General features: G+C 40.7%; 1 long non-coding RNA gene across 1 annotated transcript in view; it reads right to left on the bottom strand.

The window, feature by feature from the left end:
* Window positions 1-26245, bottom strand: part of LOC139034473 (uncharacterized) — a 523391-nt gene that overhangs the window by 3831 nt on the left and 493315 nt on the right. The gene's annotated exons all lie outside the window — the stretch shown is intronic.

Below are 26245 nucleotides of genomic sequence, written 5' to 3'. Positions count from 1 at the left end.
ACTACTAAAAAATTCCGAGAGAGTGTGGAGAAGAGGGAAACTTTCTGCACTGTTGGTGGGGATGGAAATTGCTACAGCCACTATGCAGAACAGTATGGAGATTCCTTAAAATAAAAAAGGATAAAGCTACCATATGGCCCAGTAATCCCACTTCTGGCACATGCCCCAAGAAAACCATAATTGAAAAAGACACATGTACCCCAATGTTCAGAATAGTACTATGTACAATAGCTGGGACATGCAAACACCCTAGATGTCCATCAGCAGATGAATGGATAAAGAAGTTGTAGTACATGTATCCAACAGAATGTTACTCAGCCATAAAAGGAATGCATCTGAATCAGTTCTGGTGAGGAGGATCAACCTAGAACCTGTTTAACCGAGTGAAAAGTCAGGAAGAGAAAAGCAAATTTCGTATATTAACACATATATGCAGAATCTAGAAAAAGGGTACCAATGAACCTATTCACAGGGCAGGAATAGAGACGCAGACATAGAGAACAGACTTTGGATACAGCGGGGGAGGGGGGATGAACTGAGACAGGAGCATTAACATATATACACTACCATGTGTAAAATAGATAGTGGGAAGCTGATGTATGAACACAGGGAGCTCAACCCAGTGCTCTGTGACAGCTTAGAGGGGTGGGATGGGGTGAGGGAGAAGGTTCAGGACGGAGGGGACATGTGTGTACTTGTGGCTAGTTTGTATTGTTGTGTGGCAGAAGCCAACACAATATTGTAAAGCAAATATCCTCCAATTAAAAATTTTAAAAAAAGGTCTCTTCCCTAATAAACAAACACTTAATACATGTATGACAAAAGAAAGAGGGAGGACAGATGATAGGGAAGTCAGGAGAAAGGGAGGAGATAAGAGGTGATGGAGAAATAATACAGAGAAATCAGACTGCAGCAGGACACACAAAATTCGGTAGAATGCCCAGCAGATACTTTGCAGAGATGATAACAAGAGACGCTTTCAACTATGTGAAGATCTGGGCAAAATATTCCAGTAATGAGACAAAGCATTTACAAAGTCCCTTTCGTGTGATTTAGAAAATAGAGAAATGAAGTGTTACTGAATAAATTGATTCAATGGGAGAGCGTGAAGGCTCGAGGTGGGTGAGGAAAGTGTGAGAATTGTTAAAACATTGGGATTTCATTGTAAATTCTGTGGGAGGACACTGGAGAGTTTTAAGTGGGGCAATTATATGATCTGATTTAATTTTTAAAGTGATCATTCTGATTGTATTTGGAGAGATTTATCAGAAAAAGGTATCAGAAGGAGGTATTTTGAAAGTTATTGCCATAATTCAGGGAGGAATTGATGGGGCCCAGTAGGGAGATGGCAGAGGCTTTGGTGAAAAGCATATTGATAAAAGACATATTTGGAAGTAGAGTCAGCAGGCCTTATTGATGGACTAGATTAGATGGATAAAGCAGAGAGCAGAATAAATGATGACCGCTTGGTGACTGGCTTGAGAAATTTGATGGTGCCTTTAATTGAGATCTGGAAGACTGAGGGAATAATAGCCTTTCTTAGTGTCAGGGACTATCCCTTACATGCCTATTTGCTAGGGAGAAGATATATGACATGAAGGAGGCAGTGATATATAAGTCTGGAATTTGGGATGAAATCAGGGATGGAGATAAAAGTTTGGAGATCATTATATGATAAAAGGTCATAGAAAGGATAAGAGCTCAGGAATGAACTCTGGCCTGTCCCAACATCTATAGCAAAGTAAAGTAAGAAGGTGGTAGTTGTGCTGCTAGTGATAGAGAAGAAAGAGGCCTAATTGGAAGAGAAAAAGAAGACACTTCGGTGAGATATGAGAGATGAGAGCATAATGTCATAAAGTTAGAGAAGAAAATTTCGAAACAGAGGTAAACAGACAAGTACAAAAAAATTGGTACTGGTTTCTTCTCAACTCTTTAAATGAGTAAAATTAGCTACTAGGTCATGGCTATATATGGTATGTCATGTACAGATATGCCATGGTGACATCTGATTATACATCTTTCCCCAGTTAGTATAGGGAAGAGTCTGGCCAGTGAGGTTACCTAGAACTAGGAGAGGAAATAGAAAGTTTCTCAGGTGAAATGTGGGCTGTTAAAACCTGCAAAGCCAGCAGAACTGAAACCATGGCCAGAGACTAGAGTCTGAGAAGTCAGAAACGGGCATCTGGATGGTTATCAAAGAGAAGATGCCAGAATCAGATATCAAAGCTGGGTTGTGGAGCCAGGAAGGCAGAAAGTACAGACTGGAACAAGCATGAGCAAGTTGAGAGTAGCTGGGAGGTGTCTGGAACTACTTCACCGATTGCAATTTTTTTCTTTTATAATGTAGCTGCCCAGGTATGGCAATGCTGGGTCAAGAGCTCAGAGGAGATTTCAGATCCATAAACTACACAATCTCTTCTCCAGCTGGAGTGAACTAAGGCTTCTTGTATACTCTTGAGGAGAAAGCCCCAACGTGTTCTGATGAATCCCTGCAAAGCGGTAACCTGGAAAGTAGAAAATGATCCCCCACAATCAGGGCTACCTCTGCAACTGCATGGAACCCTGGGCTTAGAAAGGCCCCATGCTTGGCATAATGCTCTCATGTTATCATTTTGAAATTCTTAATTTTTTTTTTTTCCCATCAGCAGCCCCATATTTTTGGTTTGCACTGGGCCTTGCAAATTATGTAGCTTGTCTTGCCCATAATTGCTTTTCTGGCCACATAGTTCACATATATATATTTTTTTTTTCTGACTGTGGGGTCAGTTTCAGAGGGTGCTCTTTCCACCACAGTTCAGTTCAGTTCAATCACTCAGTCATGTCCGACTCTTTGCGACCCCATGAATGGCAGCACACCAGGCTTCCCTGTCCATCACCAACTCCCAGAGTCTACCCAAACCCATGTCCATTGAGTCGGTGATGCCATCCAGCCATCTCATCCTCTGTCATCCCCTTCTCCTCCTGCCCCCAATTCCCTCCCAGCATTATGGTCTTTTCCAATGAGTCAACTCTTTGCATGAGGTGGCCAAAGTATTGGAGTTTTGGCTTCAACACCAGTCCTTCCAATGAACACCCAGGACTGATCTCCTTTACAATGTACTGGTTGGATCTTCTTGCAGTCCAAGGGACTCTCAATAGTCTTGTCCAACACTACAGGTCAAAAGCATCAGTTCTTCGGTGCTCACCACAAGGCTGGGCTAATATATTCCATCTGGTTTTAGGTTTGTATTAATATCTCAAGGTTAGTAGATAGGAGAATATGAAAGCCAAGGGATATGAACAATGCTTGTCAGAGTAGATCTTAAACTGGGAGCCATAATAATAGCTCGGGTGTTTGGATGGCACATGGAAGAAGGAGACTTCCTTGGTGAACAGTGGAGTGAGAACAGATAGGAGATAAGGTTTAGGATGAAGGCAGCATGTTGGTGAGAGGCACACCACAACCCAGATGATAGCAAATCATGGAGGAAAGGCAGATCTCTGCCAGAGTTGACTATGGTGATATCTGAGAAGCAAGTAGTCACAGCAAGACATTTTCTTGGCTTTTTTGCTTTCACATTCGTCCTTGGCCAGGTTGGCAGGCAGCCACAGTATTTGGCAGATGTTAGAAATAGAAGATAGGACCCTCATGTCTCTAATGACCAGAAACTCCTGCTTCCTGTTGAGGATGGTGTCCAAGGCTGCAATCAAGATCCTGACCATGCAGACCCAGTGTGGAGGTACGATGGTTTCCACTCCAAAGTTGGAACAGTTAGGTTCATCTTTGATGGGCTTCCCTTGTGGCTCAGCTGGTAAAGAATCTGCCTATGGTATGGGAGACCTGGGTTCAATCCCTGGGTTGGGAAGATCTCCTGAAGAAAGGAAAGGCTACCCACTCCAGTATTCTGGCCCGGAGAATTCCTTGGTCTGTGTAGTCCATGGAGTGGCAAAGAGTCGGACACGACTGAGCGAATTTCACTCACTTTGATGTCCTAGGTTGGATCAGAGTAGGCTAAAGTCAGGGTAAAGCAGTTACGGATACCAGTTAATAACATGTTTTTCTAAAGAATTTGTAAGTGACATGAGAAATTGAGCATCTAAGGTGCTCACTTAAGGAAAACTCAGGAGCCACTAGACATCCTTAAGAGTTTGGGCTTTTAAATTCAGAAGTACTAGTCTCTTGCCTTGAGATGGCGCCCTTTAGGGGCTTTAAGCAGTTCAGATGATGGCTATGTTCAGAGAAGAAATGCGGCTTATGGGTCCCTCGGGTGATGATGATGTCATGGATTTCTAGTAAGGACACCCTGAGGATCAGGGAAAATTCAGAAAACCACGATGGACAGGCATCACGGTCCCTGAGTCTGTCTTCATAAGGGCTGTTGTATGGGGGAACAGGTCTTTCTGAAATAGGTGCTTTCAGAAGAGGTTTCAGTTTATCATGGTTTATCATGAGTGAGTGGACTTACCAGGGGCTTCTTTCTTATCCCTAAAGACGAAGGGACATTGTGCTGTGGGATTCAGGAGAAGGCCCTGCCAGATTCTGAAGAAAACAAGAATCTTCTTCAGTTGAAGTGGTGGTGATCACGCTGGCAGCCACATTTGAAGTGTGTGTCCTGCCACAGAACAGACATAGCCGTCCTGTCTCTGAGTAGCCCTGCAGTGTCAGCTAGAAGGAGGAGCAGATGGCTGGAGGCAGCGCGCACATCTCCAGGCTGAGCTTTAGATCCTTTCACTCACTGTGCCCTGAGTCCTTCCCTAAGTTGGACCTATTAGAGACATGCCATTGAATATGCCCTCTGCCTACCAACCTCACTCCCTGACGGTTAGCTGCATCCTTCAAGGCCATCCCACACTTTCAGTTCTGGAAATTTTATGAGGTTCCCTTGAAGACAGGTCTTTTTTTGTAAGGACGGATCTCTACCACTTGTCTCCCATGAATAACTGGATCTCTAAATGTCCTACTAAAATGTCTTTACTTCTAAATAAAATAATTAAGCCCACAGTGGCTAGGCTAAGTGTAACTCATAAATTAGTTCTGATTCTCTGAGACTGTAGAGAAGGCTTTTGGGGGAAGTATACATATTTTGTATGGAATTTCATATTTCAATTACTTTCATCTTCCAAGTATTTTCCTATTCCAAGTCACTCTGTCTGACTTTAGTTTCAGAAACCTCCTTTGAAATTTCATTTCATGGTCAATCAGCATGTAATGAATAATTCATGGCAGAATTGGAGTGCATAACTTGGGCCACGGGAGACATGGATACACTCTGTTCTCCTAATTCTCTTCAGGGATAGAACCACTGTATGATCCGCTAACAATCCATGGGTTGTTATGGATACAGTGGGGTTTGTGTTCCCTGGGCTGCTCCACTGGGAGGTCCAAAGATGAGTTTCTGCAAGAGTCTCTCCCACTTTCATCCCTTGATGGAGGATCTGAGCCACGGCTGATGCTTGCTCTCTTCCCAGCCCACCTTCACCTGGTAGTGGTGGTTTAGTCTCAAAGTCAGGTCCAACGTTTGCAAACCCATGGACTGTAGCCTCCGTCCATGGGATTTTCCAGGCAGGAATACAGAAGTGGTTTGCCATTTCCTCCTCCAGGGTATCTTTCCAACCCAGGGATTGAACTCAGGTCTGCTGCAATGCAGGTGGAGTTAGCAGGGAACGCCCTTCTTCCACCCGTAGGAGGGTCAGATCATCTTGAGGAGGAATAGCCTACTTGTCCAGTTCTTTAATCATGGAGAAGAAGTGTCCTTTTTATGTGTGGAGAACAGGGCTGTAAAGACTTCTAGATGTTTGATCTACCATGAAATACTTAGAAAAATACTGAAAGATCTTTCTTTCTTTTAGAAGTGTATTCATATCCTTTCCTTTCTGTAATTGATCATAAATTATTTGGGGGCTTAAAAAACATTTATTCTGTTACAATTTAGGTCAAAAGTTCAAAATCAACTTCACTGGACAAAGTCAAGGGATCAGCAGGAGTGGTTTCTTTTTGAGGTTCTGTGGAAGAATTCATTTACTTGACTTCTATAGCTTCTAGAGCCTGCCGGTATTCCCCGATTTGTGGCCACTTTCTTCTATTCTGAAACCAACAATGTAGCTTTTTCAATCTCTTTTTGATCCATGCTACTGTCATCATATCACTGTCTTCTCACACTGAAAAACTCCTGTGTCCCTTTTATAAGGACCCTTGTAATTCAGAAAATTCAGTTCTGTCCCTCAGTCACGTCTGACTCCTTGAAACCCCATAGACGGCAGCACGCCAGTCTTCCCTGTCCATCACCAACTCCTGGAGCTTGCTCAAACTCATGTCCATCGAGTCAGTGATGCCATCCAACCATATCAGCCTCTGTCATCCCCTTCTCCTCCTGCCTTCAATCTTTCCCAGCATCAGTGTCTTTTTAAATGAGTCAATTTTTTGCATTAGGTGGTTTAAGTACTGGAGTTTCAGCATTAGTCCTTCCAATGAATATTCAGGACTGATTTCCTTTAGATTGACTGGTTTCATCTCCTACAGTTAACGGACTCTCAAGAGTCTTCTCAAACACCACAGTTCAAAAGCATCAGTTTTTCAGCACTCAGCTTTCTTTATAGCCCAACTCTCACATCCATACATGACTACTGGAAAAATCATAGCTTTGACTAGATGGACCTTTGTCAGCAAAGTAATGTCTCTGCTTTTTAATATGCTGTCTAGGTTGGTCATAGCTTTTCTTCCAAGGAGCAAGCGTCTTTTAATTTCATGGCTGCAGTCACCATCTGCAGTGATTTTGGAGCCCCAAATAAAGTCTCTCACTGTTTCCATTGTTTCCCCATGTATTTGCCATGAAGTGATGGGACTGGGTGCCATGATCTTAGTTTTCTGAATGTTGAGTTTTAAGCCACCATTTTCACTCTCCTCTTTCACTTTTATCAAGAGACTTTTTAGTTCTTCTTCACTTTCTGTCATAAGGATGGTGTCATCTGTGTATCTGAGGTCACTGATATTTCTCCTGGCAATCTTGATTCCAGCTTGTGCTTCATCCAGCCCAGCATTTTGCATGATGTACTCTGCATGAGGGCTTCCCTCATAGCTCAGTCGGTAAAGAATGTGCCTGCAATGCAGGAGACCTGGGTTCGATTCCTGGGTTGAAAAGTTCCCCTGGAGATGGAAATGGCAACCCACTCCAGTATCTTGCCTGGAGAATCCCATGGACAGAGGAACCTGGTGGGCTACAGTCCACGGGGTCACAAGAGTCGGACACGACTGAGCGGCTAAACCACCACCACCACCCTGCATGTAAGTTAATTAAGCAGGGTGACAATATACAGCCGTGACGGACTCCTTTCCCGATTGGAACCAGTCTGTTGCTCCGTGTCCAGTTCTAACTGTTGCTTCTTGACCTGAACACAGATTTCTCAGGAGGCAAGTGAGGTGGCCTGGTATTCCCATCTCTTTAAGAATTTCCCACAGTTTTTTTGTGATCCACAGAGTCAAAGGCTCTGGCATAGTCAATAAAGCAGAAGTAGATGCTTTTCTGTAATTATCTTGCTTTTTGATGATCCAACAGATGTTGGCAATTTGATCTCTGGTTCCTCTGCCTTTTCTAAATCCAACTTGAAGATCTGGAAGTTCATGGTTCACGTACTGTTGAAGCCTGGCTTGGAGAATTTTGAGCATTACTTTGCTAGTGTGTGAGATGAGTGTAGTTGTGCAGTAGTTTGAGCATTCTTTGGCATTGCCTTTCTTAGGGATTGGAATAAAAACTGACCTTTTCCAGTCCTGTGGCCACTGATGAGTTTTCCAAATTTGCTGGCATGTTGAGTGCAGCACTTTCACAGCATCATCTTTTATGATTTGAAGTAGCTCAACTGAAATTCCATCACCTCCACTAGCTTTGTTCATAGTGATGCTTCCTAAGACCCACTTGACTTTGCATCCTGGAATGTGATCCTGTGTCCAGTGATCACATCACCACAGTTATCTGCATAATGATGATCTTTTTTGTATAGTTCTTCCATGTATTCTTACCACCTCTTCTTAATATCTTCTGCTTCTGTTAGGTCCATACCCTTTCTGTCCTTTATTGTGCCCATCTTTGCATGAAATATTCCCTTGGTCTCTAATTTTCTTGAAGAGATCTCTAGTCTTTCCCGTTCTATTGTTTTCCTCTATTTCTTTGCATTGATCACTGAGGAAGGCTTTATTATCTCTCCTTGCTATTCTTTGGAAGTCTGTATTCAAATGGGTATATCTTTCCTTTTTTTCTTACCCTTTAGCTTCTCTTCTTTTCTCAGCTATTTGTAAGGCTTTCTCAGACAACCATTTTGCCTTTTTGCATTTCTTTTTCTTGTGATTACATTGGGCCAATTCAGATAATCCAGAATTATCTTCCCATCTCAAGATCTTTAATTTGATCACATCTGCAAAGTTCCTTTTGCAGGAACTTTGAGTGTAAAGTAACATTCCCAGATTCCAAGAATTAGAAGGTGACAAATCTGGTGGGGGACATATTTTAGCCTACCACAATAAAGCAGAAATTTTCAAGCATGGAGTTGGTGGGTCTGTTTGTGGCATAACTTTTACAAAATATTTGACGAAAAGTCCTTATTTTTAGCAGAAATATTTTGTAAAAACATTTCAGTATGAAATTATCCAGTTTTTCCAATGCCAAGCCAACAAACAGTTTACAGTTTAATCACAGACTGTTTTGCAAGCATGTGATTTAAAACGGCCAGTTACTTTGGATATATTTGGGATTTTGCTGTTCAGTGTTATGGCAATAAATTAATATTCACATAGTTGTCATGTGTCATTTAAGAGTTTTACTTTAGCTCAGGACTTGTTAGCATTTCCTAGTAAACATACAAAATAACTCTATCTTGAAATATCTTCAAATTATAATTAACTCATATATACATAAAGCCCCTGTAAGCAGGAATAGGATTTCTGAATACCTCCCTTTGTTTCTCTTTCTGTCTTTGTCTCTCCCTCTGTCTCTGTCTGAGTCTGTCTCTCTGTTTCTCTCTCTTCTTCTTGGAAACCTCACTGGAGGCCAGCTGACCTGGAAGAAACCTCATATAGAGATATATGTGATGAGAAACTGACATCTTCACCCAAGAGTCAGCAAAGATCTGAAATCTGCCAGTGGCTATGTGAGTAAATTGGAAGCAGATCCTCCCCAGCTGACCTGTTATATAACTGTGGGCCTGGAAACACCTTGATTGTATCCTCAGGAGAGGTTATAATATAGACCCACACAGCTAAACTGCCCCCAGATTCCCAGCCCCCAGAAACTGAGATAATAAATGTTTGTTAGTTTCAATCACTAGTGGGGGGGGGTGTAATTTGCTACACACCAATAGGTAACTAGGGCTTCCAGGTGGCACAGTGATAAATAAAGAATGCAGGAAACACGAGAGATGCAAGTTTGATCTCTGGGTCAGGAAGATCCCCTGGAGGAGAAAATGGCAACTTCTCCAGTATTCTTGCCTGGAAAATTCCATGGTCAGATGACTTGGCAGACTACAGTTCATGTGGTCACAAAGAGTCAGGTATGACTGAGCATGCACGTACTAATAGAGCAACTAATGTACCAGCTTTGAACATGTTATACTCTAAAAACAAAAGTAAATTACTCAAGACTGTACAGTTGATCTTTGAACAATGCAGGTGTTAGGAGTGCCAACCCTCCACAAAATCTAAAATCTACATATAACTTTTTGATGAAAATAATCAATAAGCAATCTATAATAGGAATAGAAAAGAATTTTACTTGAGCCAAACTGAGGACTATGCCCAGGAAGCACAGCTACAAGAGGCAATTGAATTGTGTTCTGCTGAACTACAAGACGAGGGGGAGCTTTGGTTTATAAAGACAAAACTCACAAAATTATGTATGGTATTTGTCAAGTATTAGGATTGGAGCTGGCAGGAAGTAAGTATGCTTATTAAGTAAGTACTGGTTGCCATTTGAAATGACAGCATTATCATAGGGGAGACCTTGGGACCATAATGTTTTGAGAACAGTGGGTAGTGTCTGAGTCTGATAGAGTTCAGAAAATTTTTATCTAAGTGATAGAGGAATGTGTCTGAAATCACATTTACAATGGTCACCTGTCTCCATTTTGGATGTCTGAATCATGGGTACTCCATTTTGACTTTTTAAATACATCCTCTTCTTCAATGCATGTTTGACAGTCCACATAACAGGTTGTTCTAGGCAGCATGCATTTTAGGTTAAATGGTATATAAGTCAGAATGACTTCTCCGTACTTCAACGTGTGAATATTTCTCTCATCAAACTTATAGTCAGCCCTCCATCATACCCATGGTCCTTCCATAGCCATGATTCCACACCAGCAGATTCAACCAAACACAGATCATACAGTACTATAGTATTTACTACTGAAAAAAAATCAATGTATAAATAGACCCATGCAGTTCATACCTGCGTTGTTCAAGGATCAACTGAGGCAAGATTACAGTCTTGCCTCAGTGTCCTTGGGAAATTGCTTCAAGGACCCCTACAGATATCAAAATGTGTGAAGTTCAAGTTCCTTACGTCTGATAAAGTGGGGTAGTCCAGCTGGCCCTCCATATTGGGGTGCTGAGTCAGCAAATTCAACCAAACTTGGATGGAATTCTGAGGGTGCAGAACCCATGGACACAGAGGGTTGACCGTCCTTTATGGAAGTCAGCAAAAGCAGAGTTGAGGGAAAGAGAGAGTTAAGCATGAACAAAACTCTGCTTATTCTTAAAGCTTAAAAAGACTGAATATGTCTATGACATTGATGGGGTAGATGTGTTGAGAATATATTTGCACAGAAACATTAACAGCCTCCTCGCTCCATCAGCCAAGCTTTACTGTCAGAAAGGGAGGGAACACAGCCTGGTGCATCTCTTAGATGGATTGCTTGGCCAGAAAAAAAATAGAACTGTGGAGTAGAACGCCTTGAGAAAAACAAAAGCAAAGTGCTTCTAGAAAAGTTTTGCCAACATTTCTGGGAGATGATATATTAACTATCAGGCAGCACGGCCTCCTGCTCCCAGCCTGTGACTCTGCCATGGGGGAGAAGGGCCTCTGGCCAACTGGAGCACCTAGAGCACCTTGGATTCCAGGAGGCATTGGTGTGAAATGGCCCTGCCTTCCCTGCTGGTGGGGAGGGGTGCTCATAACCCATCTGGGACCAGATGTCGGGGCCAGAGCAAGAAAGGAGGAACCGGCAGAAGCAATATGGGAGCTTGAGAACTGAGATGTCTGTTTATGAGCACCTAGTAGGAAGTGTGGAAATTCCACAGTTAGGAGAGGAAGCCAAAGTGGAGAAATAATATACTGCCATTATGATGCTTTCTTAGTCTACAGGCTGGTGTGGCCTATGAGACAGGAATTTTACTCTTCAGGCTGCTTTGGATAATTAGTAATCCTAGCACAGGATTACTAGCACACATTTGTTTGCAGCATTAATTAATTCCTACCCAAAGATTAGAAGCTAATTTCCATATGGTTAGTGGCAGGGCCATGAAGAAAATATTGCACGCTGTCAGAGTGTATTTATATAGCTCCAAACCTGGGCATGGTAGCTTCCCTGGTGGCTGAGATGGTAAAGCGTCTGCCTGCAATGTGGGAGACCTGGGTTTGATCCCTGGGTTGGGAAGATCCCCTGGTGAAGGAAATGGCAACCCACTCGTGTATTCTTGCCTGGAAAAGCCCATGGACGGAAGAGCCTGGTAGGTTACAGTCCATGGGATCACAAAGAGTCAGACACGACTGAGCAACTTCACTTCACAAACCTGGGCATGGCACTAGAAAACTGGGTTCAAGACACTGTTGCAGGTAGTTGGAAAAAACTGTTCTGTCTCTAGGAGAAAAGTGATGGTCTTCTCTGAGAGATCAGAGAGGTCTCTATTAGCCTAGGGGAAATGCCTTTTGTCACTGGTTGGAATGTCCCACTCAGGTATTGTAAAGGGGGTAGGAATGGGAAGAAGAGGGACAAGGGTGTTGTTGGAAGCCTGCAAGGACCATAGAAAACAACATCTAGCCTCTCAGGGCAGAGAATGTTTACAAGTGGGAATGGGGGATGCTTGGTGATGTATAAATAGGTGCTTAAATCCAGGGAGAGTTATATGACAATAAGAATGAAATTTCTTAAGATATATCAGAGTGTAGAAAAGTTCTGCTTGTGTGTTGTAAGGATGAAAGCTTTCACAGACAGTAATAGACGCAGGACATGAGATCGGGGCTCACTGCAAACAAATGGTTGCCATAGTGAAATGTTTTATGGTGGCTTCGATTGCAAGGAAAAGAAAGGTATGGCAACTTAGGTTCCCATAATTAAGACACACTCATGGAAGAGTAGGCCAGTTTTAGCATTAAGATGGACAAAATCCTGGTGGGTGCAGGGTGTGGGGAGCAGAAATCATTAGAACAGCTACCAAATCAGCCAGCATTTCTACACAGTATCCTAGAAGTAAATTTGAGGGCCATTCAAACTGGCAGTTGGTCTTTAAGCCCTTCCCAGCGTTATGTGTAATAAATATATGGGACTGAGTGGAAATATCAACCACTTTGTAACTGCTTCATTCATATCCTTTTTCCTCATAACCTGTGACAATAGGAAAAGCCAAATCTTAGAAGGCCAGTTGTACCTAGTTAGCCATGTCAGGCTTAGCTTTAGCTTTTCTGGCCCTTTTAAAATAAGGCTGGGTTAGTGATGGTTTGATTTCTTGGTTCTCAACCTTTTTGTGCAGTAGGATGGTGCTGCTCAAACTTGGACACAAGCTGCTGGCATCTCAATCATGATAGGAGAATGCTGAAAAATATCTTTATTCTGGAGGCCTACCTCTTAGTATTCTGATTCACAAGTTCAGGGTAGAGCCCAGGAATCTAAATTTTGACAAATATATTTCCCTTCTCAAATTGATGTTGGGACTGTGCTTTGAGAAATGCAGTTTAGGATCTTTTTGACTGATGAATTCTGAGGAAAGGTAGTGAGATAGAGACAAACAACTGAAAAGGAAAGTACAGAGCTGTAAACGTCACCAGGAAATAATCTGTCTTTGAAACTGATATATAGACAGAAATCTGTTGTTAATGTTCCACAACCCACAATAAGGACAGGGGGATAAACTGGAATATACTCTTCTAATTATTTGACTCTGTAGACTAAACAGATATAGCTGATGATATGGCCTGGAAAATCAGCTCAGGGATAGACTTTGGTTCACTCTGAGTCCCAAGCCCTGAAGAGGAGTTTTCCAGAATGCCAAGGAGCTTTGTTAAAGGCCAGCATGAATAATGATCATGATGAAAATGATAACAGCTAATGTTCTTAAGCACTTAATTTTTAAGCACAGACCCAAACAATCCTATGTAATTCTTATAATAAACACATGCTATCAGATGAGGAGAATTAGATTAAGTAACTTGACCAACTTTACTTAACTACTATGTGAACTAATTACCCTTTTAATCTCTGTCTGACTTCAAATTTTGCGGGCTACATCATCAGTTTTTCTGCCTCCCTAAGTGGTACCACTGTGAGGGAGTGAAGAAGGTTCTAAAAGGAAATAACTTTTCCCAGGTCAGGATGACAGCGACAGACTGAATCAAGATTGATCACACTACTTCTGTCAACAGAACTTCTGGAAAGTTTTTACACAGGTGGCTCTTAGCCATTTACTATGTGGGGCTCAGCATCTCTCAGAATCAAGCCTAGCAAAAGGCTCAGCTTTTTCTAACAAAAAGACTGTCCATCCCTGGGGATTTAGACCTTTTAAAGATATTACTTGAAGAATGTAGCAGGAGTCCCAGTCCTAAATTGAATGCACTTTAGCACTCCTGTTATAGAGGTCTACCAAGGCAGATTTTTATGAGAAGGCAAGCCTCCAGGGAAATAACTATTACAAGGGAAAAGGGAAACTGGCATATAATTTGTACACAACAATATCATCAGTATTGGAGAAGAAGAGTCTTTATTAATATGGAATGGTGCCTCTCACTCAGGTTATCCTTGAGCCCCAAAATACTCAGGTTGGGTGCTAGGAGGTACCAGGTAAGATTTGAAAAAGTTCCTTCATCAAAGTCTGAACTCACTGGGAGTTTGTTACCCACGTAACAGAGTGTGTACACACTCTGGATTCTTCCCTGCCCATACAGAGAGCAGATAGCATGGCACTGTTCCCACCTCGAAGACATTCAGCACACAGGTGGCCTCCCTTGGTCATTATGTAGTGTCTTTCCTTGTTTTTTCTAACATTATTTCAAAAATACACATGAATTCCAATGTTTACTGCAGTACTATTTACAATAGCCAGGATATGGAAACAACTTAAATGTCCATTGAAAGAAGAATAGATAAACGGAAGATGTCGCACATACATACAATGGAAGATTATTCAGCCATAAAAAAGGATGAAATAATGTCATTTGCAGCAACATGAATGGACATAGATATTGTCATATTGAGTAAAGTAAGTCAGAGACAAATATCTTATGATACCACCTATACGTGGAATCTAAAAAAATGGTACAAATGAACTTATTTACAGAACAAAAATAGAGTTACAGATGAAGAAAACAAACTTACGGTTACCAAGGCAGGGAGGCATGAGAGATTGGGATTGATATATGCACATTACTGTAAATAAAATAAGTAGCTTATAAGAACCTGCTATAGCACAGGGAACTCAACTCAATATTCCGTGATTACTTATATGAGAAAAGAATCTAAAAGAGTGGATATATGTATTTGTATAGCTGATTCTCTGGTGGCTCAGACAGTGAAGAATCTGCCCGCAATGCAGGCGACCCAGGTTCGATCCCTGGGTTGGGAAGATCCCCTAGAGAAGGAAATGGCAACTCACTCCAGTGTTCTTGCCTGGAGATTCCATGGACAGAGAAATGTGGTGGGCTCCAGTCCATGGGGTCACAAAGAGTTGGACACGACTGATTGACTAACACTTACTCTGCTATAGGGCAGAAACTAACACAACATTGTAAATCAACTACACTCCAATAAAAGTTAATTAAAAAAAGAGAGACTCACAGATACAGACAAAAAACTAGTGGTTGCCAGAGGGAGAGCGCTCTGGTGAGGGGCGAAATAAGTGAAGGGGATTAAGAGGTACAAACTACCAATTTTAAAAGAAACAAGTCACAGGGATGTACTGTGTAGCACATGAATTACCGTCAACATAAGAATTTTGGGTGGTGTATAATCGGTAAAAATATTAAATCATTTTGTTGTACACAAATACAGTATAATAAGTCAATTATTCTTCAATTAAGCGTAAAATAAAATATAAAGTAAAACTAAAAAAATATAGAGGAAATTAAAAAAATAAGAATAGGTACTGAGTTAAATTAAAGGCTTGGCCAGATGATCCTGTTTGCTAGGACTGGGCAAGGAGAGATTAGTTATACTACTATTATCTTTGTTCAGTTGCATCTAATAGTGGCCCCCCACCCCATTATCTCTACCTCCTATCTATCTTGAAATAAACATATCTCAAGAACTCTCATCTTTTGGGGGGAAGAAATTTCAGGTAATGTTTTCTGTAAATAACAGTTGTCTGATTGTACAGTTCTGACTCAAAGTTAATGTACCACATGCCCAAAAAGTAAAATATCTGTACTGAATTTCTTTTACATGCAAAGCATTGATCTCTATAACCATAAACCTTATAGTTTCACTGAAGTATGAAGTACTGATTTGGGGAAATGTAAGAAATTTCTGAAGGAAACGATATATTTAAAGACCATGTGTGTGCTAAGTAGCTTCAGTTATGTCTGACTTTGTGCAGCATATGGACTGCAGCCCACCAGGCTCCTCTGTCCATGGGATTCTCCAGGCAAGAACACTACAGTGGGTTGCTGTGCCTTCCTCCAGGGGATTTTCCCGGCCCAGGAATTGAACCTGTGTCTCTTATGTCTCCTGCATTGGCAGACTGGTTCTTTACCACTTGCATCACCTGGGAAGCCCCCTTTAAGGACCACTCAGGTCTAATTAAGGCTGTCTTTATACTAATGTTTGTGGCATTAAAAAATTCCCTGATACCTGTTACTCATTTATAGTTGTGAAATCAATTCAGTGTATGACAAAGATTAAAAATTAAAAAAAAAAAAGAAGAGTATTTAATAGAAAATAACTCCAAAGCATTTTACATCATAAGGGTTAATACTATTTTTCAAAACTTTTGTTCCATTTTTGTATACGTTTTTGTGTACATGAGTCACAATGCACAATTACCTTTTCTCTTGGATCATAGTTAACATTTTTGAAAGCTACTGATATTTGGTCATACAAATTTCAACATTTAAGAAGGTTTCCAAACATAAAAATATTTTACTCAGTAATTTGTCTTTCTTCTAAATTAGAAATAGTATGTAGTGGAAAATAGACTTAATGTAAGTATATACAAGAGATTATTTCATACTGGTAAAAGTTGTCCAAAGACCTGTAGTTATATACAAAATAAAAGTTTATAATTCCAAGGTTAGCTCCAAAGATGATCAAATTACTAACCTGGGGCTAGCTATACAAATCTGTCAATACAGGTCTCTTCATCTAAAAAAAGTATTGAAAAATAGCATTAATTTTTATCTTTTCAAAAGACTGTTACATGATGGGACACAAAATGACTAAAACATTTTCCAGCTATAATATATTTAGCATTGAAGTAGCCAATTTCAATCAAGCTCCTGAGAAAGTTACCTTCATTCTTTAGGTATATATCTCTACCAGAAAATTATCCAGCTCTCTAATTCTGTCCAAAGCCCACTATATTTTATTTGACATGAAGCCAGTGAAAGTTACAATTACGGACAAAAACTATGAAATGAAAGCAATCATGAGGGATAAAGGATAAAAAATGCTTCTTAAAGTAATATTTTTTATGACTTTGGTATATAAATTTCCCTCATGACTTGTTATATTTGTATTAATTAATGCATCTATAGCTTTGTATATCCATATTTGGCTATGTAGAAATAATATTATTTGGTATCTGCCCTCCATTTCATACCCTGAAAGCCTCAGATTCCTAGTCAGCAACGTCTAGACATGAGTTTGAGTAAGCTCCGGGAGTTGGTGATGGACAGGGAGGCTTGGCGTGCTGCGATTCATTGGGTCGCAAAGAGTCGGACACGACTGAGTGACTGAACTGAACTGAATCCCTAGACAGGATAGAAATGGGTGATAATATTGTCAAACTTTTAAGTTATGGTAGAAAAGAAATTTAGAAAGAGCAAATTGGCTTGAATTTAGAACCATATGGGATGCCATGGTGACTATGAAAAATGCCCAGAGTTTGAAGTGACTTGCTAATTAACTCCTTGGTAACTCAGGTTTTTCTTGCACATTTACAACTTACAATTAATTCAAATTAATTCAATCCAATCCAGCAGACATTTATCAATTCTCATTTAAGTGGTAAGTATAGCTGCTTTGTTTTTTGATTTCTATTTTCAAGGTGTTTATAATCTGGACAAAGAGATAAACAATCACACAATTTGGAAATCAAGGTGGAATTATACCAAGAGATTTAGAAGAGATTATCAGCAAAGTACTACCAGTTCAGTTCAGCTCATTTCAGTCACTCAGTCGTGTCTGACTCTTTGTGACCCCATGGATTGCAGCACACCAGGCTTCCCCGTCCATCACCAACTCCTGGAGTTTACTCAAACTCTTCTCCATTGAGCCAGTGATGACATCCAACCATCTCATCCTCTGTCATCCCCTTCTCCTCCTGCCTTCAATCTTTCCCAGCATTAGGGTATTTTCAAATGAGTCAATTCTTTGCATCAGGTGGCCAAGATATTGAAGTTTCAGCTTCAGCATCAGTCCGTCCAATAAATATTCTGACTAATTTCCTTTAGGATGGACTGGTTGGATCTCCTTGCAGTCCAAGGGACTCTCAAGAGTCTTCTCCAACACCACAGTTCAAAAGCATCATTTCATTGGGGCTCAGCTTTCTTTACAGTCCAACTCTCACATCCATATATGACTACTGGAAAAACCATAGCTTTGACTAGATGGACCTTTGTCGGCAAAGTAATGCCTCTGCTTTTTAATATGCTGTCTAGGTTGGTCATAACTTTTCTTCCAAGATGCAAGTGTCTTTTAATTTCATGGCTGCAGTCACCATCTGCGGTGATTTCCGAGCCCTCCAAAATAAAGTCTCACTGTTTCCACTGTTTTCCCATCTATTTGCCATGAAGTGATGGGACCAGATCCCATGATCTTCATTTTCTGAATGTTGAGTTTTAAGCCAACTTTTTCACTCTCCTCTTTCACTTTCATCAAGAGCCTCTTTAGTTCTTCTTTACTTTCTACCATAAGAACTATGCCATCTGCACATCTGAGATTATTGATATTTCTCCTGGCAATCTTGATTCCAGCTTGTGCTTTATCCAGCCCAGCATTTCTCATGATGTAGTCTGCGTATAAGTTAAATAAGCATGGTGACAATATACAGCCTTGACGTGCTCCTTTCCCTATTTGGAACCAGTTTGTTGTTCCATGTCCAGTTCTAACTGTTGGTTCCTGATATGCATACAGAGTTCTCAGGAGGCAGATCAGGTGGTCTGGTATTCCCATCTCTTTAAGAATTTTTCAGAGTTTGTTGTAGTCTACACAGTCAAAGGCTTTGCATAGTCAATAAAGCAGAAGTAGATGTTTTTCTGGAACTCTATTGCTTTTTCAATGATCCAGAGGATGTTGGCAATTTGATCTCTGGTTCCTCTGTCTTTTCTAAATCCAGCTTGAAGATCTGGAAGTTCACAGTTCACGTATTGCTGAAGCCTGGCTTGGAGAATTTTGAGCATTACTTTACTAGCATGTGAGATGAGTGAAATTGTGTGGTGGTTTGAGCATTCTTTGGCATTGCCTTTCTTTGGGATTGGAATGAAAAGTGACCTTTTCCACTCCTGTGGCCACTGCTGAGTTTTTTAAATTTGCTGGCATATTGAGTGCGGCACTTTCACTGCATCATCTTTTAGGATTTTAAATAGCTTAACTGGAATTTCATCACCTCCACTAGCTTTGTTCATAGCGGTGCTTCCTAAGGCCCACTCGACTTCACACTGCAGGATATCTGGCTCTAGGTGAGTGATCATACCATCATGGTTATCTGCGTCGTGAAGATTTATGCCACTTTTTCACAAAGTACTGTCAAAATGTTTATTTAAATAGAAAAAAGTAACAGCATGGATTTAAATAGACAATAATAATGTATATCTTAGAGGAGTTATTGTTGAACTTAAATGAAATAATCCACAAAGAGCAACTGGGACATAACAAGTCCCAATAAATATTAGCCATCCTCCAGTATGAAAATGACATTCTGATTGATAGTCCTACTAAGGAGGCCTCTGACAAAAATACCGTAACCACTTTGAACCATCTAAGACATGAGACATGGAATATTTCCTGTCATATCAGCAAACAAGTATGTCACTGTCATGGGTGAGTCCGACCTTCCAAATGTGAGTTCCTGAGCCCTAAGGTTACTTAGGAAGAAGAAGAATACCTGTGAATACCTGGCAGCAATCAGGCTGCAGTGACTCCTTACAATGAGCTCTGAAAAACCCAGGATGTGACAAACGCAGGATGCTGGCCCCAACTAGCTGAGATGCATATGAAAGGAATGATTCCAGTGAGTCCAGACTCATACATCTTCCCATACACAGAAAAGTGCTAAATTACTTAACTTGGGATATCTGGTTTTCTTTAGTCCACATAAACACTGCTAGTGTTCACATAACCTGTCCTTTGTTGCACACTTCTATACAACCTGATTCTTCCCCGCCCACCTCCTCACAGCAGTTCTTTTGGGGTTACTTGAGATCCTGCCTCCTAGTCTTAAGTCCTAAAAATTTCCATCAAGCAAAACGTAACTCTCAACTTTTAGGTTGCATGTATTTTTCAGTTGAGAGACATAAGGTGTCAAGAGAAAGGTTCAATGTCACAAACTAGGGTAATCTACATAGGATTCATTCTCACAGAAGGTCAGAGAAGCCTACCCCAGTAACAAAAAGAGGCTATTTGCAGTTTTACCCCATCTAAATCTAGAAGACCATTCGGGGTTTCTTGGGGATGGTCAATTGTTGCCACATCTGGATCCTTAACTATGGCCTAATAGCTATGCCTCTAAATGAAAAATTAAGATGATGATGATCTTTTTTAACGGAATTTAGAATCCAAAGGGGCCTTTCAAAAATTGAAAAAGCAATTACTTCAGGCCTCTGCCCTTCCCTTCCCAGATTTAACTAAACCCTTTGACCTTTACATTCATGAAAGAAGGGGAATCCCCCATTGGGCATCAGCTCAAAAACTGGGAGCCCTTGCTTAGGTGACTGCTTATTACTCTAAACCATTAGTTCAAACTGCTGAGAGTAGCCTCCTTGCCCAAAGGCAGTAGCAGCTACTACAACCCAGAAAAAAGGCTGAAAAGATAATGCTTGGCCAACCAATCACTACATGGGCCCCATGCCAGGTTCAGACTTTAGTAAGTTCTAAGGGAATCAAGCAGTATCCTTGGAAGGTTGATTTAAGTCAGACTATGATGTTAGACAACCCAGTGGCTACCATAGAAACCTGTCACAAGCTAAATTCTGCCACCCTCCTACCCAAAGAAACAGGGTATGACTGGATAGATATTACAGATACGATCTATTCCAGTTGCCCTAACCTAGGAAATTAGGAAGTGAGCCTCTTCTAAACACTGAAGAGGAATGGTTCACAGACGTAAGTGATTTTATGAAGGGGAGAAAAAGACTGGAGGGAAGCTGGAAATAGAACTGCCATGTGACCCAGCAACCCCACTTCTGGGCATACACACCGAGGAAACCAGATCTGAAAGAGACACGTGCACCCCAATGTTCATCGCAGAACTGTCTATAATAGCCAGGACATGGAAGCAACCTAGATGACCATCAGCAGACGAATGGATGAGGAAGCTGTGGTACATATACACCATGGAATATTACTCAGCCATTAAAAAGAATTCATTTGAATCAGTTCTAATGAGATGGATGAAACTGGAGCCCATTATACAGAGCGAAGTAAGCCAGAAAGATAAAGACCATTACAGTATACTAACACATATATATGGACTTTAGAAAGATGGTAACGAGAACCCTATATGCAAAACAGAAAAAGAGACTCAGATGTATAGAACAGACTTGTGGACTCTGGGAGAAGGCGAGGGTGGGATGTTTCAAGAGAACAGCATCGAAACATGTATATTATCTAGGGTGAAACAGATCACCAGCCCAGGCTGGGTGCATGAGACAAGTGCTCGGGCCTGGTGCACTGGGAAGACCCAGAGGGATCAGGTGGAGAGGGAGGTGGGAGGGGGGACTGGGATGGGGAACACATGTAAATCCATGGCTAATTCATTTCAATGTATGACAGAAACTACTGTAATGATGTAAAGTAATTAGCCTCCAACTAATAAAAATAAATGAAAAAAAAATGTATTAAAAAAAAAAAAGACTGGAGGGATACGCAGTGACTTCTCAGACTTAAGTCATAGAGGCAGGAAGCCTAACCCCAGAGACGTCTGCCCAAAAGCCTAGCTGATAGCTCTCACCTGAGCCTAAAGTGCGGGACAGGGAGGATCTTAAGTGTTTACACAGATTCCCAGTAGTCGTATGCCATGCTACGTGTGGCTGTTATTCTCTGCTAATATTTGGGCAGCACATTCATTATCTTCAAGAGTTGACTCATTGGAAAAGACCCTGATGCTGGGAAAGATTGAAAACAAAAGCGGAAGGGGGCAGCACAGGATGAGATGGTGGGATGGCATCACCAACTCAAGGGACATGAGTTTGAGCAAGCTCTGGGAGACAGAGCAGAGGCCAAAGGAGCCTGGTGTGCTGAAGTCCAAGTCACACCGCGTTGGACATGACTTAACGATTGAACAACAACTCAGTATCTTAAATTATCTGCTGTCCTTTGTCTCCAAAAGGTAAGACAAATGATGGCCTCTCAGGGGTATGAGCAGTCAGGACTGAGACCTGGGGACAAGCAAACACATCTAAAGGCGGCTGGGGAGATCTGCTCCTCAACCCGGGGTTTTGATGATGCACAGACTCAGCACAAAGCAGTTTCAGGAGGCAGAACTGCGCCCCTCAAGACTGAGGGACACGACAAAAGACGTTGGTTGGCACCTCTCCATTGTTTGATCGAAGCATAAAACTGCATCCGAACGAGGCCTCCTACAATTAGTTGGAAGTACACTGGCACTTGTTGGGGACAGACTCAAAAGGGTCGGTAACAAAGCTAATTTCATTGATTTCCTCTAGAGAACTTTTTTTTTCACCATCACCTTTCCTCTCTTCCTAAATGCAGAGATTTCACCATAAACTGCCCTAGGTTGTGAACCCAGTGTCCCAAAGCCTGTCTGAAGGACATTTGCTTATCCACACAAAGGTCATACCACTGATCATCAGAAGACTGTTTTGTCTATGATTTCCAGCCCGAGGGATTCTGAAGATTGCTCTTTGAATTTTTTTTTTTTAATTGTTTAACTATAGTCGAAAGTGCTCTTTTTCTCTCTTCTTTGTTAAACACTTTTTGAGGGGTATGGGGGAGCTTATTAGTTATTTACACATAAACAATTTTATGCGCATGCTCAGCTGCTATTATGCATTTAAGGTGTGGCTATCCAAATGTCACTCTTCTCCTTTGTGGACTGTGATGAAAGTCATTATGTACTTCACAGGGAAGAAATGCTCCTAGATTTCATCTTGCCAGGTTGTTAAACCTCTGAAGATGCCTACCTATTTCTTTACCTATGTTCTGGATAGCCTAGGAATGGTGGTTCTCAATTAAGGTATCTGCACAACTAAATGAAGTCAATGTACACATTTTTTCTTTACCATCCTGTTTTTGCACTCAATTAAAATTCTATGCAAGATAATAAGTTTGCCTAATAAGCCTTCATACTGATCAAAGTCAGGAAAAATCTCCAAGACTTTCTCTCTCCGTTATTTATGGTGATAATATCAAAGGTTGTTGGTGTCTTTAAGTCAATGATTTTCTTTGTATATATTCAGATTATTCAATGTCTGTCTTAGACAAATATTCATATTTTTTCCTCTCTGAAGGTGAAAGACATTTTCTGAACAATAATCAGCACATATTCTGAGGTTTGTATGGTTGCATTTTATCTGTATAATTAATTAGACTGCTTTGATGGGGGATGGTTCAGTGTAGGGCAGCAGAGAGCACTGGGGCTCAGGACTTAGGCAGGTCCAGAGCTGGCACTCTTCAGGTGCATGACCTTAGACAACAGTCTTAGCCTCTTATAACTTCAGTGTTGTCAACTGGAAAATAAAGAGCTGCATCCTACAAGCCCCAAAGCTGCCTGTGAGCTCTATAATTCCACAATTCCAACATACTATGACCTGACAGGTAAAGTTCACTGGAAAATTGATCTTGATATGATAATTCAGGGAAAAGTATCCAGCACATACTAAAGAAAAAGACGAGGTGGAGAAATTTATTTATTTATTAAGTATATATTGAGCATTTTCTATGTCCATGGCACTAGGCTAGGAGCTGTGTGTGTGTGTGTGTGTGGAATGTGGTAGTAATCCTCACCTCAGAGGCTTAGAGTCTAGCTGAGGGGGACTGGGCGTGTGTGTGAGCAATCCTGACTGACAAGAGCTTTCCATTTTTAGGAAACGAGTTACGCAGTTGAGCCACAATTCATTTTGACTTGTAAGATAGCACTTGATGTTCAGAGATAAATGACTCAATCTAAAGTTACTTCAAAGTAACTTTTACTGCATATCAGAACATCACAATTTATAGGCAAAAAAGCTTGCTACGTCCATCAAAAAAGCAAGAGAATTCCAGAAAAACATCTATTTCTGCTTTATTGAATATGCCAAAGACTTTAACTGTGTGGATCACAATAAACTGTGGAAAATTCTGAAAGAGATGGGAATACCAGACCAACTGATCTGCCTCTTGAGAAACCTATATGCAGGTCAGGAAGCAACAGTTAGAACTGGACATGGAACAACAGACTGGTTCCAAATAGGAAAAGGAGTTCGTCAAGGCTATATATTGTCATCCTGCTTATTTAACTTATATGCAGAATACATCATGAGAAATGCTGGGCTGGATAAAGCACAAGCTGGAATCAAGATTGCCAGGGAAATATCAATAACCTCAGATATGTAGATGACACCACCCTCATGGCAGAAAGTGAAGAAGAACTAAAGAGCCTTTTGATGAAAGTGAAAGAGGAGAGAAAAAGTTGGCTTAAAGCTCAACATTCAGAAAACTAAGATCATGGCATCTGGTCCTATCACTTCATGACAAATAGATGGGGAAACAATGGAAACAGTGGCTGACTTTATTTTTCTGGGCTCCAAAATCACTGCAGATGGTGAATGCAGCCATGAAATTAAGAATACATGTAACTCCATGGCTGATTCATGTCAGTGTATGACAAAACCCACTACAATATTATAAAGTAATTAGCCTCCAACTAATAAAAATAAATGGAAAAAAAAAGATGTTTATTCCTTGGAAGGAAAGTTATGACCAACCTAGACAGCATATTAAAAAGCAGAGACATTACTTTGCCAACAAAGGTCCATCTAGTTAAGGCTATGGCTTTTTCAGTGGTCATGTATGGATGTGAGAGTTGGACTATAAAGAAAGCTGAGAACCGAAGAATTGATGCTTTTGAACTATACCGTTGGAGAAGACTCTTGAGAGTCCCTTGGACTGCAAGGAGATCCAAACAGTCCATCCTAAAGGAGATCAGTCCTGAGTGTTCATTGAAAGGACTGATGTTGAAGCTGAAATTCCAATGCTTTGGCCACCTGATGCGAACAGCTGACTCATTTGAAAAGCCCCTGATGATGGGAAAGATTAAGGGCAGGAGGAGAAGGGAATGACAGAGGATGAGATGGTTGGATGGCATCACGGACTCAATGGACATGAGTTTGGGTGGACTCCAGGAGCTGGTAATGGACAGGGAGGCCTGGCATGCTGCGGTTCATGTGGTCGCAAAGAGTCAGATACTACTGAGGGACTGAACTGAAATGAAGTCCATAAGGTTATGTGGGTGCACTTGTTTGAAAAACATGTTAGTAGGCCAGAAAACCCTTCCCCATGCATCTATTTACCTGGAACAGAAAAACCAATCCTAATCTCTGATTGCTAATAATAATAATTTATAAAACAGGTGGTCGAATTGAACAGAGAGATTAGAGGAATTTGTTAATCAGATTCACAGTGGCATGCTTTTACAAGAAGCAGCACAGCACACTATAATCCATGGAGTCACAAGAGTTGGACACAATTTAGCAACTAAACAACAATAGTAAAGAAATAGGTGGTTGATGTTTGGGACTTCTGGGCCCTGTTAGGTAATTTTTTTAGGTTTGATTAGCTTTGATTTATGCTACCAGGCCATATTTCCTAATCCCATGTAGCATATCAGAAATCTGTACCTTCCTTCATTCAGATTACAAACTGTTTGTACTACCTTGATTTCCTAAGCAACCAACTGGGCACATAAATGGATTTTCTTGGTTTGAATTTTAATTTTTCTTAAGTGTTTATTAATGGATTAAAAAAAACCTTATAAACACACTGGTTCTTGATTCATTGTAACAGCACCAATGAATTTATCACAGAAACAAGCCAAAGGCACCTTGATATCTATCTATCTATCTATCTATCTATCTATCTATCTATCTATCTATCTATATTTATGGATATTGATTGATTGGATAGTTCATACACTAAGAATGAGGAATGTAGAAGGAGACATGTGAGTATAGACTTTGTTCTTTTAAGCTTATGTGGGACAGTGTGTGTGTGTGTGTGTGTGTGTGTTTTCTGCAAGAGAGGGTCATGATTAGATTTCCATTTTACTAAAGCAATCTAGGATGAAAAAGAAGAATGGTAAAATGATTTAAAATAGGTTAACATCAATAATCCAAGTGAGTTACCATTGAGATTTTGTTAGGGCAACGAAAATGGGAATTAAACAGTCATCATAGTTTGATGACTAGTTAACTATGAGGAGTGAGAGATGATGGTTTTACTGACCAAACCTATAAAAATGAAAGAATCCATTTTTGAGCCATATGTTTAGAGGAGAAAGGAAAGATACAGCATTATTATTTTCCTTTTATTTTTGAACATTTCAAATAGTAGAAGAATTACAAGAATAGTACAATAAATATTGATAAATTACCAATTACTTGGTTCACTTATTGTCAATGTTTTATCTATATGATCTCACTCT

Source organism: Odocoileus virginianus, chromosome 3 (assembly GCF_023699985.2).
Source record: "Odocoileus virginianus isolate 20LAN1187 ecotype Illinois chromosome 3, Ovbor_1.2, whole genome shotgun sequence".
NCBI lineage: Eukaryota > Metazoa > Chordata > Mammalia > Artiodactyla > Cervidae > Odocoileus > Odocoileus virginianus.
Note: the sequence above shows the minus strand (reverse complement) of the source record. Positions and strands in the feature narration are given on the sequence as shown.